Source organism: Manis javanica, chromosome 5 (genome assembly GCF_040802235.1).
Source record: "Manis javanica isolate MJ-LG chromosome 5, MJ_LKY, whole genome shotgun sequence".
Classification (NCBI taxonomy): domain Eukaryota; kingdom Metazoa; phylum Chordata; class Mammalia; order Pholidota; family Manidae; genus Manis; species Manis javanica.
This window is the reverse complement of record NC_133160.1, coordinates 154,620,860-154,639,341: the sequence shown is the minus strand read 5'-3', so window position 1 is coordinate 154,639,341 and position 18,482 is coordinate 154,620,860.

The following is an 18,482-nucleotide window of genomic DNA, read 5'->3' as shown; positions in this document are numbered from 1 at the left end:
CATCACCTGGGTGACCAGCACAAGACTGCAGCTGTACAGTCTGCTCTTTAGTAGCCTGCCCAAAAATCTCCTTTCTTTGCCTTTGGGAAGTTTTCAGAACATAATCTCATTCCATCCAGTGTTCTGCAGCTCCCCGAAATCTTAGGGTGGTAGATGCTTAGTTCCCACACCGTGCAGATTCAAGTAGACACTAGATGCCACATGCCCTGGCTTTAGGAGTTGGCAGGGGATTTGCCCTATGCAGAGCAGGAGTTCAGTGAGCTTCCCTTTCCTCCCTCTGTTCTTCCTTTGTTCTCTGCTGCCTGCAAGGCAGCACCTGTTCCCTGCTACTCTTGCTTTAATGAATTCCTTCCTTACCTACACTCTCCCAACCTACTCTACAATTCTTTCTCGTTCAGTGTCAAGAACTCTCCCCCGTCCAAGTTGAGGTTTCACTTAGCACAAGGAGAGACCTCCCCAGATGCATCTGCCCAGCAGCGATACTTTCCACCTCTGCAAACCCGCAGGGGCAGAAACACACACATACCAACTACTATTTATAAGACAGCTATGAACATACAAAGTGCTATTAATATATATGCATAGAAGGAATATACAGCAAATTGTCAGTACATTCATAGTTAGTGTGAGTTTATAAAATTATTTTTCTTTTGCTTTTTTCTATTTTAAAACTTTTTATTCAATGAACATATATAATTTTTGTAATTAAAGGTATTTTGAAAATGTACCATGAAGGTTGCAGACTTGACAGCTATTAGTAGGTATATATAAGATATATAAGAAAAAGGATTAAAACATTGAAATGATGGAACAACCTAAGTAAAACAGTAAGCGAGAGATTGAATATACAAGCAGACAATCGCCAGACTATGTATAAGAAGAGGACTCTAACCCACAAGCTGCGACAACCAGCCTGGCAAACTAACCTTGTTATCTATAGCAATGAGCTCAGGAAGCCAATCTTCCATATGTAAGTCAGACCACTCTGTCAACTACCCAGGTAACTAAACAATAATCTCTATAGCAATTGGCCCAACAGCCTGGACTTCATTAATAACTGAGCTTCCCTAATTTTCGTCCTCACTTTGAACTGAGGACCAACTAGAGACAATCAAATACATGCTCCTAGCCAATCACATAGGATGTCCTGCTTCCAGTTAGCCCACATCCAGCTTCCCCAGACCAACAGCGTCCAATCAGGGCACGCCTGAAGCCCTTGTTTCACTGTAAAACTTTGCCACTCCTGCCTGCCATTCAGTCTCTGCCAAAATGTGGGTGGTGATGGCTGACTCCCTTGCTATAGCAGGCTCTAAATAAAGACAGCTTGCCTGTTCTCATTTGACTGGAAATAAATGAACTCAGGAATGAACTTAGCACACAGAATGCAAATGACAAAGGTATATACATTTATAGGAAATGAACATTATAGCAACTCTTCATACCCCACTGACCACAGGTACTAGCTGGGTTCTGATTAAGCCTCAGGAAGATGAAGTTATTTTACTTCTTTGTATTTCCTTCTTCACACCCTTATTCAACATGCTTTACAATGAAAAGGAAACATCTAGAGCTACAATATGCCTCTGCTTTGGTTTGACCTTTGAAGGCTGAGTCAGAATCAGGAAGCCCTAAGAAGCAGATTTAATCACTTTAATGACTATCAACTGCATGAGGAAAGGGAGCATATCTGCCCAGCCATTCTCCATGTGCCCAGTTGAATGATTGAAATAAATGCAAATGAAATGGATGCATCTAGGGCATAAGCACCACCTGGTACCTGCAAGGAGATGACTCAAAGGACTAGATCTTATCAAAACCTATTTTACTTCCCTGAAGTTCCAGAACCAAGGCACCTATGATCCAACATACCAAAGATGGCCCAAATACACTAGCCATACAGGAGCCAAAGACTGGGGTCATCACTCCTGAGTAATTGGTCCTATGATGCTCAGTGTTTGGTTGTCTACAGCTGCATTCCTAAATTCAATCTTTCTCTCATGCTCACTGGATAGGAAACATGAATCTCTATTAATAATAATTCTTCTTCGCACATCCAGAACAATCCACCCAAAGAAAATTGGAACTTCTTCTTTGCTGAGGTCCAGTCCCATCAATTTGATGCTCGTTTTATAGAAAGGCCATTGAGCAAAATTAACGTACCCAAACAAATAGAGTTTGTCCTTGTAACTGATTCAGAGGATGACAGGAAACAAAAGGGCTGCCTTAATGGCCTCCTCTGGGAAATTAATTTTCAGAACATTGAGTTATTTTCTTCTTCTCTACCAGAGTAGGTTAAAATCTTTATTTACAAAAAAGGCAGAAAAATAAAACTTAGTTGTCTATTTTCATAGAAATCACGGTGAGATCTAGCTTCATTAAAATTCACTTGTTATCCAAGTCAAACAATCTTATAATCTCAGGGTTATTTTACTTATTTCCGTTTTCCATTTTTCCCATATCCTTCACACCGTCCCCAGCACGGTTTACTACTCCTAGCCTCTTAACCGGAAGAGGAAAATCTAGAGCCCCCATATGCCAGAAATGAGGCTGAGCCTCTTTAAAATACTACTGTACCTTGCCATGAGATAACACTTTAGACTATTATCCAAAAACTCTGGTTATCGTTCTTCTGCTGTATTGGACAGGTCAATGAGGGTAACAGCCTCACTCTCAGTCACAGGAAATGAAAAATATTACTGCCCCACAGCTTCTGGAATGTTCTGTTCTAGGTGATCGCTTGCCTCCTGACCTCTTCTATCACAATCAGCTGGACCTAAAAGCAGTCTGTTCATGGGCTAATCTGTGACACCTCCAGGCATGAAAAGCTGTATCCAAACAGGAAAGATAGTAACAAAAGAAATGCATCAGAGTGCCTCGGTCAGAAATTAGATATAGAAAATATGAAGAGAGAGCCAGTTGGTGGCAGGCAGAGACTCTGAAAACTTGCAAAGAGAAGGCATGAATGAGCCCGCATTACTCATAAGCAGTAACCACGAGGTCAGGAAGGCATGAACAGACAGGAAGTTGATGGGCTGTAGCAGGCAAAGAGCAGAAGGCTGGGGCCGAGGTGAGGCAGCAGGATGGCAGGGAATTGGTGAGCGCCTGCTGCTGAAGGGCAAGGAGAGAACCTGGCTTCTGGTCAGGTTTCCCTCGAGTTCAGCTGGGTGGCAGTTCCTATTGCATGAGCTTCCTATCATTGTGTGTACACTTAATAACACACAAAACCCTGTTGCAGGAACCTGAGCATACCTCTCTTTTTTAATACTAAATTCCCCAACACACACACCCCTCTAAAAACAAAACCTCACCACATCCGGCAGATCTTAACCTTCCTTCACAGAGAGGAGCAGCAAAATGGAGAGGAGCCTGAAGTTAGAGGCAGAGGCTGTGAGTTTTAAATCCAGTACTGCTGCTAATTAGTGGGGTGATCGTAAGTGAGGGGCTTATCTCTAAATTTATGACTTCAACCGTAGAATGGAGTTTGACTGGCTGCATTCACTGGGTAACTATTCGTGAGTGTCTGCTATGTGGCAAGTTCTTTGATGGCTGATGGGGCATAACAGTGGACTAAGTGCAGTTTTGCTCTTCAGGCTTATGTTCTAGTTGTTAAAACAGGCTATTGCAAAATTGTATGATGTTAGAGATAGAGATCATTTGGAGCCAATGAGGAGGAGTACCTAAGCCAGCTGGGGAAGAAGGCCCTCACAGAAGTCTTCCTAGGGAAATTGAGACCTGAATTCAAGATGAATATGTTCTAGACAGATGGGGGAAGAATGGTCCATATGATAGTTTTATGTGTCAATTTGGTTATGCTATAGTGCCCAGTTATTTAATCAACTACTAATCTAGGTGTTGATGTGAAGATATTTTGGAGATGCAATTAACATCTATAATTAGTGTTAACTTTAAGTACAGGAGATCACTCTGGATAGTGTGGGTGGGTCTCATCCAGTCAGTTGAAAGGCCAAGGTTTCTCAGAGAAGAAATTCAAAAAATTCAACTCCCGACTGAGTGTCCAGCCTGCTGGCCTACCCTGCAGGTTTTGAACTTGCCAGCACTAACCCTTGCCCAGCTGTAGTCTGCATGCAGGCATATGCACAAGCCCTTAGAGGGAGAGGAAGCCAGAAGGATGGGTTATGTTGGTGAGGAGAGCTGTGTCCAGAGCTTACAGAGTCTTCTAAACCCAAGTAAGTGTTTTTGGGTTACATTCTAAGTATCATAAAAAGCCACTGAAGCTTTAAGCAGAGAAGGAACATAATTGGAAATGCAAGTTGGGAAGATCACTGTAGCTGCTATATATAGAAATGAGATTTGTGGTGGGAGACCTTGTTGCTTGTCCAATATCTTTTCCATTCTTATCTCTCACAGGTAGAACTATAATTTGGTCTGTTGTCCTTGTCTTCAAGGTGACTCGGGAAAGTGGGATCATTTCCCCAATTCTGAGGACAAATCCTGATTGGTCTAAGTCAATACAATGACCCCATTCTCCTTGTCAGTAATTGATTCCACAGCAGGCATGTGAACCAGTTCTGGCCAGTGAACTCTGAGAGGAGATCTAGCATGGGAGATTTCTTGTGCATCTTCACTTATAGGAATGCACTGAGAAACAGCCCCTTTCTGCTTTTGATGTGGCCACATCTAGGTATAAAGCTGCTGACAACAGCTGTAGTCATTGTTCACCTCTGAAGGTGGGAGCCTGAGAGTAAAGCCAACAAACTAAATATGGAGGAACTAAAGATGGAAAGAATCTGGTCTCTGGTCACAACAATGAGTACCTGAGCCCCCCATTTGCTTGCTGTCCTTCCTCCTATGCAAAATAATGAATTTCTTTTAAACCAGTTTGTTTGGGGTTTTGCTTTTGATGCCCATGACATCTTAACTATTTTGGGGCTAGAGTAGAAATAAGAGTCTGGCAGGAGACTATTGGAGTCATCAAGGCAGAGATGATGAGGGTTTGGACCAGAGTGGTTATGGTAAAAAGAAAGAGAAGTTGATGATTCAAGAGGCATTTCAGAAGTAGAATCAATAGGGTGAGGGGATGGATGGAGGTAATGATGGATAGATTAAATAACTAGGAAAGTTCTGTCACATAGCAGCAATTCACCAGAGAGTTCCGCTTTATTAGGGAAAGGTGCTGGGTTATATAGCAGGGGGCATGAATTGATTGAGGTGTCACTTCTACGGGGCTGGTGGCTGTTGGCTAGGTGCTGGGATTGGGAGGGGGGCGAGAGGTGATTGGGTTTCAGGTGGCGCCGGCGGGAACTGAGGACCCCGAAGAGAAGCCAGAAGTTTGCCATCTTACTGGTGGGGACCCTTCATTCCCCCCTTTCTCCTCTATGGGTTTGTGGACGTTGCTTTCTCTCTGGCTGCTTCCTGCTGAACAGGGGCGGAGAAGGGAGTGAGGGCTTGAGGATTGGGAGGAAAGGGTTGATAGGACTCCCCGCAGTAAGGACGAGTAGATGTGGACTTCTTCAGGTTTGGAAATTAATGAAGGTTCCCTGTAACCATAGGTTGGCCAAGAGGATATGGGTGTCAGGAGCCAGGCGTCTGCGGCTATTGTTTCCAGGAACAGTTTCCAGTGGAGAGAGGGGTCCATCTCAGCGTGTGGTGAGGAGGTCACGTGAGGGTGAGGGATCTTCTGTGGCCAGAAGCTGGTAGTTCCTGAGTAAAAGCTGGTTGAAAGCTTGATTAGAGATTTTTCCGACTTGGGATTTGATGAACTTTATTATACAGGGTAAGAAGAGACAGACGAGAAGAATGATTATTATGGGGCCTGCAATGGGCCAGAGCCAGGTGAGGAGGGGGTTTGTTAGTATTGACGAGAATGGGTTGGAATTGGAAGCAGAGTGGAGACTGGAGGCAAGGTCGGTGAGTTTGGTAATGTCAGTTTCTACAATGCCGGATTCGTTGATGTAATAGCAGCACTCTTCCCAGAGGAAGACGCAGGTGCCGCCCTTCTCGGCTGTAAGCAGATCTAGGGCCCGCTGGTTTTGAAGGGTGACTTTAGCTAGCGAAGTGACCTGTCTTTGGAGAGAGGTTAGAGAATCGGCAGTGGATGTCAGGGCTCCCTCAAGTTTGGCGTTGAGATCTCTAACTGCCTATAGAGAGTGACCCAAGGCTTCTCCCGAAAACCCTGCCCCAATGGGTGAGGTGATCAAAGAGCTACTGACTATGATGGGAAGGAAAGCAGCTCTTTTTGTGCGTGAGGGCAAGGGAGGTTGGAGCTCAAGGAATTCTGCCATGCTGTAAAGTGTTAACTGTGGGATTAGGGTGATGAGAATGCAGGGTGTATCGGAGTTGAGAGGCAGTGAGTTGAAAAGACTGCCATTACACCAAAAGAAGTGTCCCGGTTGCATAAAAGTCTTAGAGCCGGAGGTAGGGGTGTAGATAAAGAGGCAGTGAAGTGCGCTGGAGGGGGGTGGAGTTGGGCTTACACAGTGGTGGATGGTGAGATTATCTGCGTATTCTGGTTCCCATAGGGGTATGTCTGCCAGGGGGCAGAGGGGTTGTCTTTCTGCATGGAAGGAGTAGTTGGAAATATTAAGGGGCATGGCGGCCAGCAGTGGGAGCTGTAGTGATGCGCACAAGAAACAATTGGCTGTGTTAAGGGTGTGGTTGAGAAAGATGGTGGTGTCCTGAATGAGCTGTAATGAAGAGTAGGAGAAATGGGAAGAGGGGTGGGGATAAGAAGATGAAGAGGCGCCGTCAAGAGTTTGGATAATGACTTTTTCGGAATGTCTGCTATCTGATGCAACTTGAGAGATCTGGGAATGAGAGGGAACATACTTTCGAGAGATATGAAGGGTACTGTGGAGGGTTGAGGACCCCCCGTAGTAAACTGAGGCTGTGACTCTGGCAGCCCATTGAGAGTCCCAGGGATCTGGGATTGATAAGGAGAATGAGCCGTTGGGATATTTCATGAAACGGTTGGAGGAGTAATACTGTGGGTACTGGAAGTTACCTATGTAGTGAATGGTGCAACACTAGTAGGGACATCTCCTGTAGGTATCTGGCCATCGCCTGCAATAGGCTTGTTTTTGGTCATAGAGGAAGCAGAGGTAGGGAGAATAAGGGTAGCTGCTAGTGAACACTTCAGTGGAGGTAGGAAAGTGGAGGTATAAAGGCTCAGAGCAGCTTTTCAGAGGGAAGTCTGGTGTGGCAATGAGGGCAGTAACTTTTGTTTGATGCTGTGTGTAAATCTGTCTGACTTTGAATCGCCATACAAAGGAGGCTGGGGTGGTGGGGAAGACAATAGGAATGAGGAAAAAAAGCGAGAGAGCAGTAAAGGAGGAAAAAGTCATGATTCGGGTATGGATGGCAAAGGGGGTGAACGGGATTTTGGAGGAAAGAGGACAGTAAGGTCAGGAGTCTGGAGGGAGGGAGAGTCTGTAAACTTTTGTAGGTTAAGAGATCTTTTAGGTGATGTGGGGACAGAATGGTAAGGGGCGCTCTGAATGTCAGTTTATGAGCTTCTTTCTGCAAGAGCTGTCTAGCGGCTAATGCTCGTAGGCAGGGGGCCCATCCCTGAACTGTGGGGTCTAATTGCTTGGAGATATAAGCTACTGGGGCAAAGCATATTGGCCTAGGACTCCTAGAGCTTGACTGGACCTCTCATGAATGTATAATGAGAAGGGCTTCGACAAATCAGGAAGATGGAGAGCTGGGGCTTCTACAAGGGCTTGACGGAGCTTAATGAAGGAGTGTCGGGGTGAGGAGGATAATGGTTTTTTAGGGGGGCTCTTGCTGAGGTTGTATAGGGGTTTGCCAACAGGGTGCAGGGAGAAGTTAGGGATCTACGTTCTAAAATATCTAGCTAGGCTTAGAAAGGGCCTAGAAAGGAAAGGATTTTTGTCTTGGTTTTGGGAATGGGCAGGTCAGAGAGAAGCCATTTTCTGTCTAAGGTAATGGACTTTCTTTGTTGAGATAGAAGGAATCTGAGGTAAGTGATAGGAGGGGAAGAGATTTGAGCTTTGACGGGGGATACTCGGTAACTTCTGGAAGCTAGAAGGTTAAGTAGGGAGGCAGTGTCAAGTTGAGACTGTTCCCACGAGAGACTGCAGAGTAGAAGATTGTCTATGTATTATAAGGTGGACTTGGAGTGATCATGATGAAACTGTTTGAGGTCCTGAGCTAGGACCTGTCTAAAAATATGGGGACTATCTCGGAAGCTTTGTGGCAAAACTGACCAAGTGAGTTGTTTAGAATGTCTTGTGTATGGGTCCGTCCAGGTGAAGATGAAAAAATCTTGGGAGCAGGGGTCTAGAGGGATAGAAAAATGGGTCTTTGAGATCTAGGACTGAGAAGTGGGATGCTGAGGCTGTATGGATTTGTAACTAAGGGATGGATAGGGACAATGGCTATGTTGATGAGGCGAAGGTCTTGGACAAGGCGGCAAGATCCGTTGGTTTTTTTAACAGCTAATATGGGGGTATGTCTTTGAGATCTAGGACTGAGAAGTGGGATGCTGAGGCTGTATGGATTTGGAACTAAGGGATGGATAAGGACAATGGCTATGTTGATGAGGCGAAGGTCTTGGACAAGGCGGCAAGATCCGTTGTTTTTTTTTAACAGCTAATATGGGGGTATTAAATGGGGAGTGAGTGGGTCTGCTTGAATGATGGGTTGGAGGCCTATGAGGGCTGAAGTGGTTAGGGGGTATTGGGCCTGACAGATATACTGAGAGGGGTCACATAATTTGATAGAGGCAGGGGGACATAGGGCCACGGAGGGGCTTGTAATGTCCCAAACTTTGGGATTTACAGGGTGTATGAGGGCAGAACCGGAGCTTTCATTGGGTAGAGGGGGGTCGTCGGCTATGAGGGCCATCAGAAAGGGAGTACTGGGGGCTGTGGGAGTGGATATAGTTATGGAAACGTGGAGGAGGGAAAGGATGTCTCGTCCTAGTAAAGGGATGGGACACTGGGGCATAACCAGGAAGGAGTGGGAGAAAGGTATGGGATTGTCTTGGATTGTGCATAAAAGGGTGGGTGGGGGGTTTAATGGGAAAATCTGTTTACCTCCTACTCTGACTATAGGAGTAATGGCTGGCGTGGTAGGGCCCCGGTATTCTCACAAGACTGAGAAGGTGGCTCCTGTATCTAGGAGGAAGGAGATGGGGTGACCGTCTACTGTTAAAGTAACCCTGGGCTCCTGTTTGGTGATGGAAATGGTCGGGTGAGAAGCCCCCGGGCCCCATCAATCTTCTTCTGCCAGCCCCACTACGGCGGGCTTAGGATGGGGGTTGTTCGTCCAGCCTCCCCTTCAGGTGGTTGGGCAATCAGACCCCCAGTGGCCCTTTTTGTGGCATCTGGGGCATGGGGTGGTAGGAGATTTGGGGGAGGGGCACACCCTTGACCAATGTCCCTCTTTTCTGCACTTGAAACAAGCTCTTGGGGGGGCTTGTTTGTAGAGGGGCGCCCAGGTTGTGGTTTTATCAGCTGGGCCAACATCTGGAAATTGGCCTGATCAGCCTTTTGTTTACGGCATTCTTTCTCCTCCTCCCGCTTATGGAAGACTTTAAAGGCCACTGTTAGGATCTCAGTCTGTGGGGTAGCGGGGCCCTGTTCTAACTTTTTGAGTTTAGCTTTAATGTCGGGGTAGCTTTGAGCTAGGAAGTATGTCATAAGGACATGTCTTCTTTCAGGTGTTTCTGGGTCCAGGCTGGTATACTGTAATAGGGCTTGAGTGAGTCTGTCTAAGAACTCGGAAGGGATTTCATCTCTCTTTTGAATTATGTCTTGGAGCTTTTGAAAATTGACTACTTTACAAGCTGCCCTTTTTCAGACCTGCTATTAAGCAGGAGGCAAAAATATCTCGAGAGCAGAGACTCATGGCGGTGTTATAATCTCAGTATGGGTCTTGTTCGGGGACAGCAGTGGGGCCAGGGGGACAGGTGGGGTCAGTCCTGTGAGTTTCAGTAGCCTGCATTTGGGCGAAGTCCTAAACTCATCTACGCTCTTCAGGGAGGAGAGTATTGGCCAGGAGCATGAAAATGTCATGATGTGTGAGGCTGTAAGACTGGAGGGTGTATTGAAACTCCCTGATATATGTCATGGGATCAGTGGAAAAGGAACTTAGGCGTTTCTCTAGTTGGGCTAAATCTCTTAAGGAGAAAGGGATGTGAATGCGCACGCTCTCTTCAGATCCTGCTACCTCCCGGAGGGGGGCGATAATTTTGGGAGGCTCTCGGGACTAAGTCTGAGGGGGACTGAAGGGTTCTGGCTCAGTCTGTGGGGGAGTGACGCGGTCTAGCCGTGCCTAGTTGAGCAGGTCCTGAAGTGCAGAAGGGGGGCAAAGAAAATAAAGAAAGATAGAATCGGACCCACATGTCGCCAGCTAGCAGCCCAGCTGCTTACTTCTGCCGCTCTAGTTGGGCTTGAACTCATGACTCTGAATTAAGAGTCCCATGCTCTACTGAGCTACAGCAGGGCTCCAGTTAATTGCTTATGGAATGCCTTGTTTTCTATTCCTGCCACATTGGCAAGTGGGGGAAGGGCATAGCTAGAAGCAGGGGCAGTGTTTCTACACATCTTCAAGGTCTCCCTATTTTCAGAGTGAGGAGTCTTGGCAAGATATGTTTTTGTGGACAGATAACTTCTAAGGACTGCACCGGTTGTTCTCTAGCTTGTGCTTTCCCATGCTGCGTTCAGACATGGGGGGAGGTGCTTTCCCATTCTCTCTACAAACATGTGAGAAGACAAAGGCGGTCCCTAACAGGGGAGAAACAGGTGATGAGGGCAAAGACGGAGGAGGCCCCTGGGACTTAGTTAAAGGGGGGCTGAAAGGCTCAGGCTTAATCTTCAGGGAATGAAGGTGAGGAGGTGAGATGGGGGAGGAGATGGTTGGGGAGGAAGGGAGAAGGGCTGTTGTAGGAGAAGAAGGGGAAGGGAGTGAACGGGAGGCTTCTGCGGGGGCGGCGGCTTGCAGGCTAGAACTTGGGAGGGGGCGGGGAGAGGAGGAGGCGGAAAGCTTCGATATAGGGAATCTCCTTCCATTTTTTCAGGCGCTGGCAGTAGTTAAAAAGATCGCGAGTGATGTTAGGATCAAGAGTTCCCCCTGCAGGCCATTGGTTTTTATTGTCTAGGGGGTATGTCGGCCAATCTTGGGAGCAATATTTACGGAGAAGTTTTGGTTTTATATCAGGCATCAGGGAGAGGGTAGCCAGATGCTTAAGCAGGCATTCAAGAGGTGAACTTTCAGGGAGGGATGAGGAGGCTCCCATGGCTAAAGGACAGAGAAGGAGACAAACAGGGGAAGACGATCGGAGATCCTCGGACTGGAAGCAGACCACAAGAAGACAAAGGGCGTCCCCGATGATCCTTGGTGGTCTGCGGAAACTCGTATACGAGTCGGAATTTCTTGGAAAGTGTGGGTCGTCACCCAGACTTCCCTAAGAAGGCAGAGTGCCGGAGTCTCGAGGTACCTAGCGCTAGGCGTTTTCGGCGGACGGAACAGAAGGAGGAGGGGGGGAAAAGGGAGCGTTCTCATCTACAAAGGAGTCACCTCGTTTATGGCTGTTGGAGGGGGGTGCCTGAGAGTCAGCCGCAGCCGTGAAGGCCTGAGGCGGGGATTTATGACTGTCGGAGGAGGGGCCTGAGTGTCTGCTGCAGCCGTAAAGGCTTGAGGCAGGGATTTATGGCTGTTTGGGGAGGGGCCTGAGGGTCCGCCGCAGCCATGAAGGCCTGAGGCGGGGAGAGTTCCCTCCTCATCCCTGAGCGTCAGGGCCTTGCCGGACGATCACGGTCAATGGCACTGCGATAGCTCGGGGAAGAGTGGCCCACCCCGGGGAAATTTTGCTTAAAAACTTTCAGCACTGATGGAAGGGATGGTGAATGCATTTGACTGTCGGAGGAGGGGCCTGAGCGTCTGCCGCAGCCGTAAAGGCTTCGAGGCGGGGATTTATGGCTTTTGGAGGAGGGGCCTGAGGGTCCGCCGCAGCCGTGAAGGCCTGAGGCGGGGAGCGTTCCCTCCTCATCCCCGAGCGTCAGGGCCTTGCCGGATGATCACGGTCAATGGCACTGCGATAGCTCGGGGAAGAGTGGCCCACTCCGGGGGGAAAACTTACCTAAAGGCCAGAGAGGAGTGGTGAGTGTGATGAGCCAGCGCCGGAAAAAGAGGACGAGGGCAAGCTGCTGCTGGTGTCGGGGGAAGACGGGGCCCAGTTGGGGTGTCCCGTCTCCCGGGTTTCGGCACCAATGAAAGGAAAGGAGCGACACAGCAGCAATTCACCGGAGAGTTCCGCTTTATTAGGGAAAGGTGCTGGGTTATATAGGAGGGGGCATGAATTGATTGAGGTGTCACTTCTACGGGGCTGGTGGCTGTTGGCTAGGTGCTGGGATTGGGAGGGGGGCGAGAGGTGATTGGGCTTCAGGTGGTGCCAGCGGGAACTGATGACCCTGAAGAGAAGCCGGAAGTTTGCCATCTTACTGGTGGGGACCCTTCAGTTATGGTAAAAAGAAAGAGAAGTTGATGATTCAAGAGGCATTTCAGAAGTAGAATCAATAGGGTGAGGGGATGGATGGAGGTAATGATGGATAGATTAAATAACTAGGAAAGTTCTGTCCATCTTAATCTGTTTGGGCTGCTATAAAGCAGAAATACCATTGACTGGGTGGCTTATAGACAATAGAAATTTATTGTCCAAGATCTTGGTGCTAGATCTGGTATCTTGTGAATGCCTGCCTCCTGATTTGTAAGTGGCCATCTTTTCATTGTGTCCTCCCAATGTAGAAGGGGTCAAGGGAGCTTTCTGGGGTCTTTTTGATAAGGATACTAAATCCATTCATGAGGGCTCTATCCTCATGACCTGATCACCTCCCAAAGACCCCTCCTCAAAATATCATCACACTGAAGATTAGATTTCAACACATGAATTTGAGGGGAACACAGTCTATGGTAATTACTTGGTAGCTTAATACAACATTTGAAATTTCCTTATGGACCAGGATGATTGCAGTTGTACTTCTGCATCTAATTCATTGGCCAACAATCCAACTCTAAGATTAAAGTTACAAATAGCCTCAGTGTATAAGTTTGTTTTTGAATCTCTGTCAGACTCCAAAAGTCTGCCTCCAGGAGCTGAAACTACTGTGCAGCCACTCTCAAGTGTTTCCTCACAACCAATAGCAATAATTTCCAAATGCTGGAGCTTCCTTGAGCAGATAAGATTTTCCTTTATTTTAAGGCCAGCTTGATGATAAAGCCTAGCAGAGAGGCATCCTTCAGAAGGAGTACTGGAGGTCATTTTGTAGCTGGGGTGTCTTCATGGGTGGCTTGGACAGGTCTGGGTGTGTTTACTAGTGTATGTATCCTGTCCTCCCCTTAGCCTTTGACTGCACCTGGATCCATGAGGGTGGGCCTGTCACTCACCTGCTGTGAAGGGACCTGCAAGGAAGCTAAGGGCACATTCACAGTGTCCTGAAGAATTAGTGGAACCACACTTGGCATGGGGTTGTTTATAGGCAGATTTTCTGGCAGGTTTCCTTTAACAAAGAACTTTGATTGTGAAGTTTGGAATCATGGTCTTTTCACCCATGTATGTATCTGGTTACATACAGGAAGCAGTTCTCCTCTGGCTCACTCTGTCTTTTTTGTGACCACTTCGTAGGTTTCTACAGTGGTTTCTTTTTTTGTGATAGTCAGAGATTCCAGGAAAGCTTGCCAGTAGACAACTGAGGCTTTGATAGGGGGCCTGCCATCTGATAATAACAGGTGTTAAGTTGCTATGATGGGAGTTTTTAGTGGGTTGAATAGCAGCCCCCTCCAATAAAAGTTCACATGCACTCAAAACCTCAGACCTTATTTGGAAATAGGTCTCTGCAAATATAGTTATTTTATGATGAGGTAATACTGGATTAGGGTAGGCCCTAAATCTAAGAACTGGTGTTCTTTTAAGAATATTATAGGACTCCCAGACATACACACAGAGAAAGCTCTGTGACTTCAGAGCAGAGATTGGAGTGATGTGTCTACAAGCTGAGGATTAATGGCAGCTACGAGAAGCTGGAAGAGGCAAGGAAAGATTCTCTCCAAGAGGCTTTGGAGAGAGCATGACCCTGACAACAGCTTAATTTCAAACCTCTAGCCCCTAGACTGTGAAAGAATAAATTTTGTTATTTTAAACTATCCAGTGTTGTAATCTGTTAGGTTAGCCCAAGGAAATGAATACAGATTTCAAATGCCCCAGTTTTACCCACATGTAAAATTCAGATTTTGTTTGTTTTTCATTTTAACAGATAGAAAGCTAAAATACCCAAGTGGCAGTTTAATTGCAGATGCTAGATAAATCCAGGAAGCAGAGAGCTGAAACTGGTTTAACAAGTTTTAGAACTTTGTAATTTCCCCAGGATCCTTATTTGTATGTTTGCCTATCTGTTTTTCTGTAGTCATTAATAAAAAAGAAAGCAATGAAAACAAAAAGAGGGCTCTGAGCTTGTCAGCAGAAAACTGGGGGTGGGGAAAATTGGGTACCACTCTGTTGCTAGGCTTGGGTGAGAGGAAGTAAGTGGGTGACTTGGCAGTTGTTAAAAGAAAAGAAACATATGCCATATCCTTAAGCCCCAGGCAGAGAGAAAGAAACGTGTGAACAGGTATGGGCCTGCAGAGAAATCTGGTGCATTTGAAATCTGTATTCATTTCCTGGGGCTAACCTAACAGATTACCACACTGGTTGTAGGCACCACAGAATCCAATAGGTTAGCGAGTTCATTCAAGCTGCTGCCAGAGGCCCCAGCCATAACAGTCTTCAGTCACATGAACATCCAGCTCACAGGGCCTTGATGGGTCTGTCACACTCAAAGCCTGCATGGCTTTGACTGCCCATTTTCCTGTAGTAAAGACAGATGCACATGTCTCATCCCAGTCCCACCTGACTCCCTTTTGTACCAACCAGTATAAGGGCTTCAGAATTTGTGCCAAGTGTGGGATAAACACTCTCCAGTAGCCTAGAAGACCCAAAAACAACTGTAACAATGCTACAGTTGTAAGGCTAGGAAAGGCCTGGACTTGATCTATGACTGCTTCTGGTGTAACTTTGGTCTTACCCAACCAGACAACCCCCAATAATTTGACTGACAAACCAGGTCCCTGAACCTTGGTACTGTTCACAGCCCATCCTTTCTCCTGTAGATGTGGCAGCAGTCTAGGTGCTGCATCTTCTAGATCTGAAAGAGAATCAGACATGAACATGACATCATCAATATAGTGGTACAGCCACACTATTGGCGGTTTCTTCCATGTAGCCAAGTCCTGGGCTATAGTACAAGTCCATGACAGATGGTGGGGCTGTGGAGGTATCCCTGTGGAAGGACTGTGAAAATCCATTGCCATCCTTTCTATGTGAAGGCAAACTGTTCCTGACTTTCCTGTTCAATGTCAATGGAAAAGAAGGCATTAGCAAGATATACCACATAATGGTATGTTTCTGGTTCATGACTGAGGCTATCCATCAGGTCTCTAATAGAGGGGACAGCAGCACACGGAGGGAGTATGACTTTATTCAGTTCTCTGTAATCTATGGTCATATGCCAGGAGCCATCCAGCTTTTTTACTGGCCACACTGGGGAATTGAAAAGACTATGGGTGGGCTTTATAATACCCACCTTTTCCAGTTCCTGGAGGGTTTCTCCAATTTCTTTATGTCCTCCAGGCAGTTTGTATTGTTTGGTATTAGTCACCCACTGAGGCACAGGCACAGCCACAGGTGGGTGCTTATGTCTCCTCAGAACTGCCTTCACCACACATACTCTCAGTCTGAACTCACCTGCAGTAGTCTGCAACCATATACCATGCAGGATATCAATCCCCAAAATATACTCAGGGATAGGAGATATATACACAGTACATTCTTTTTGGGGTAGATACCCTATTCCCAAAGGGATTTGGGCTTGTTTCACTCTGATAGCCTTACCCTATATCCATCTATGATAGTGGGGGTCTTGGGAAACCACTCAGGGTTACCATGAATCAGTGAACATTCAGCCCCTGTGTCCACCAACGCCAGGACATGTTGTATGTTCACTAGGGACCAATGGATAGCTACTTCAACATGTGACCTCCGGTCCCCCCCAGCCCCTCAGGGCAGGTACCTTGACATTTCCCTAGTCAAAACATGTTCCCCAATCACCTTCCTGTGTGGGCTTGAGTGATGTTGGCTTGCTCTCCAGCAGGAAGTCCTGCAAACACATAGGCTGGACTTGTGGCTCTGTCTCTGACCTCTGCCTCTTTGGTCTTAATGGCTGGAACTGCTGCTCTGGTTTCAGTTGTTGCCATAGCTCCAGTAAGATCCTATTTGACATCCCATCTAATTTCCATCCATCTACTCCTGCCTATATTAAATCAACCTACATCTGGGTCCTCATAATCTTCATGGGGCCTTTTAAATTCTTGTCATTAGCAGACCTTACTTCTTTCTATGTTCTCATTGCTTCAGCCTCTCCTAAGTCTGCTACTGTATATGTAACCTTGTTTATGGGCTGCCGTAAGTGAGGGGAAAGAATGGCCACTTGAGGCCCAAAGAGGGATGTGTAAGCCGTTTGAAGTACAGTATTTCTCATCCCTGTAGTGAAAGGCTTTTCATCTGGGCTGTGATTCTCTGGACTATAGAAGGCATTTCTTATACCTAGCTCCTGTAACACCTGTTGGAGCTCAGCATACATCTGCCATCTAGCAGGGGAGAATGGTAGATCACCCTGATTGGGCCACACAGCACGAAGTGCAGCCATAAGCCAGTCGAGGAGGAAGTGATTCCCTGGGGTCTGATGTGCACTTTGTAACCACTGCCTCAAGGTGGGCTGAACTGTCAGGGAATCCAGCTTTTCCATCTCTGATCCAGACAGAAAAATGCCATCCACCCCTAAGTCCTACAAATGCAGGAGCCAAGCCAATACTGACTCCGAGGGGTGCTGCCTAAACCGGGAGCCCAAATCCACCAGCAAAGCCTGAGTATTGGGACAGAGCATAGAGTGCTCTATGACCTGGGGAGGGAGCTGTGCCTCTCCTTGGGGAACCCTCAGCTGCTGTGTCTTTATTTTCTTTACAATCACTGGACATGCTCCCAATAGAGGAAGGGTTAGTGCCCCCAGCACCACCCCTTCATTCTTCACCAACTCCTCCTCTCTCCTAAGTGCCTCCTCAGCACTTAGATTACATCCTTTACATTTTCTTTTCCTTTTTTTAAAATTTTTTATTAAGGTATTATTGATATACACTCTTATGAAGGTTTCACATAAAAACATAATGTGGTTATTACATTTACCCAAATTTTCTAGTCCCTGCCAATAACCCAATGCAGACACTTGCCCATCAGTACAGCAAGATGCCACAGATCCACTATTTGCCTTCTCTGTGCTACTGTTCTCCCCGTGATCACCCACACCATGTGTACTAATCATAATACCCCTCAATCCCCTTCTCCCTCCCTTTTTATCCACCTTCCCATACCCCTCCCCTTTGGTAGCCACTAGTTCCTTCCTGGAGTCTCTGAGTCTGCTGCCATTTTGCTCCTTCAGTTTTGTTTTGCTTCATTGTTATACTCCACAAATGAGAGAAATCATTTGGCACTTGTCTTTCTCTGCCTGGCTTATTTCACTGAGCATGTCCTCCAGCTCCATCCATGTTGTTGCAAATGGTAGGATTTGTTCTTTCTTATGGAATAATATTCCATTGTGTATATGTACCACATCTTCTTTATCCATTCATCTACTGATGGACACTCAGGTTGCTTTCATATCTTGGCTATTGTAAAAAGTGCTGCAATAAACATAGGGGTACGTGTGTCTTTTTGAATCTGAGAAGTTGTATTCCTTAGGTAAGTTCCAAGGAGTGGGATTCCCGGGTCAAATGGTATTTCTATTTTTAGTTTTTTGAGGAACCTCCATATTGCTTTCCACAATGGTTGAACTAGCTTACATTCCCACCAGTAGTGTAAGAGAGTTCCCCTTTCTCTGCATCCTCACCAGCATTTGTTGTTCTTAGTCTTTTCGATGCTGACCATCCTTACTGGTGTGAGGTGATATTTCATTGTGGTTTTAATTTGCATTTCCCTGATGATTAGTGATGTGGAGCATCTTTTCATGTGCCTGTTGGCCATCTGAATTTCTTCTTTGGAGAACTGTCTCTTCATATCCTCTGCCCATTTGTTAATCAGTTTATTTGCTTTTTGGGTGTTGAGGCATCTAAATTCTTTATATATTTTGGATGTTAACTCCTTGTCGAATATGTCATTTTCAAATATCTCCCATACTGTAGGATGCCTTTTTGTTCTGTTGATGGTGTCCTTTGCTGTACAGAAACTTTTTAGTTTGATGTAGTCCCATGAGTTCATTATTGCTTTTGTTTCCCTTGCGCAAGGAGATGTGTTCAGGAAGAAGTTGCTCATGCTTATATTCAGGAGATTTTTGCCTATGTTGTCTTCTAAGAGTTTTATGGTTTTATGACTTACTTTCAGGTCTTTGATCCATTTCGAGTTTACTTTTGTGTATGAG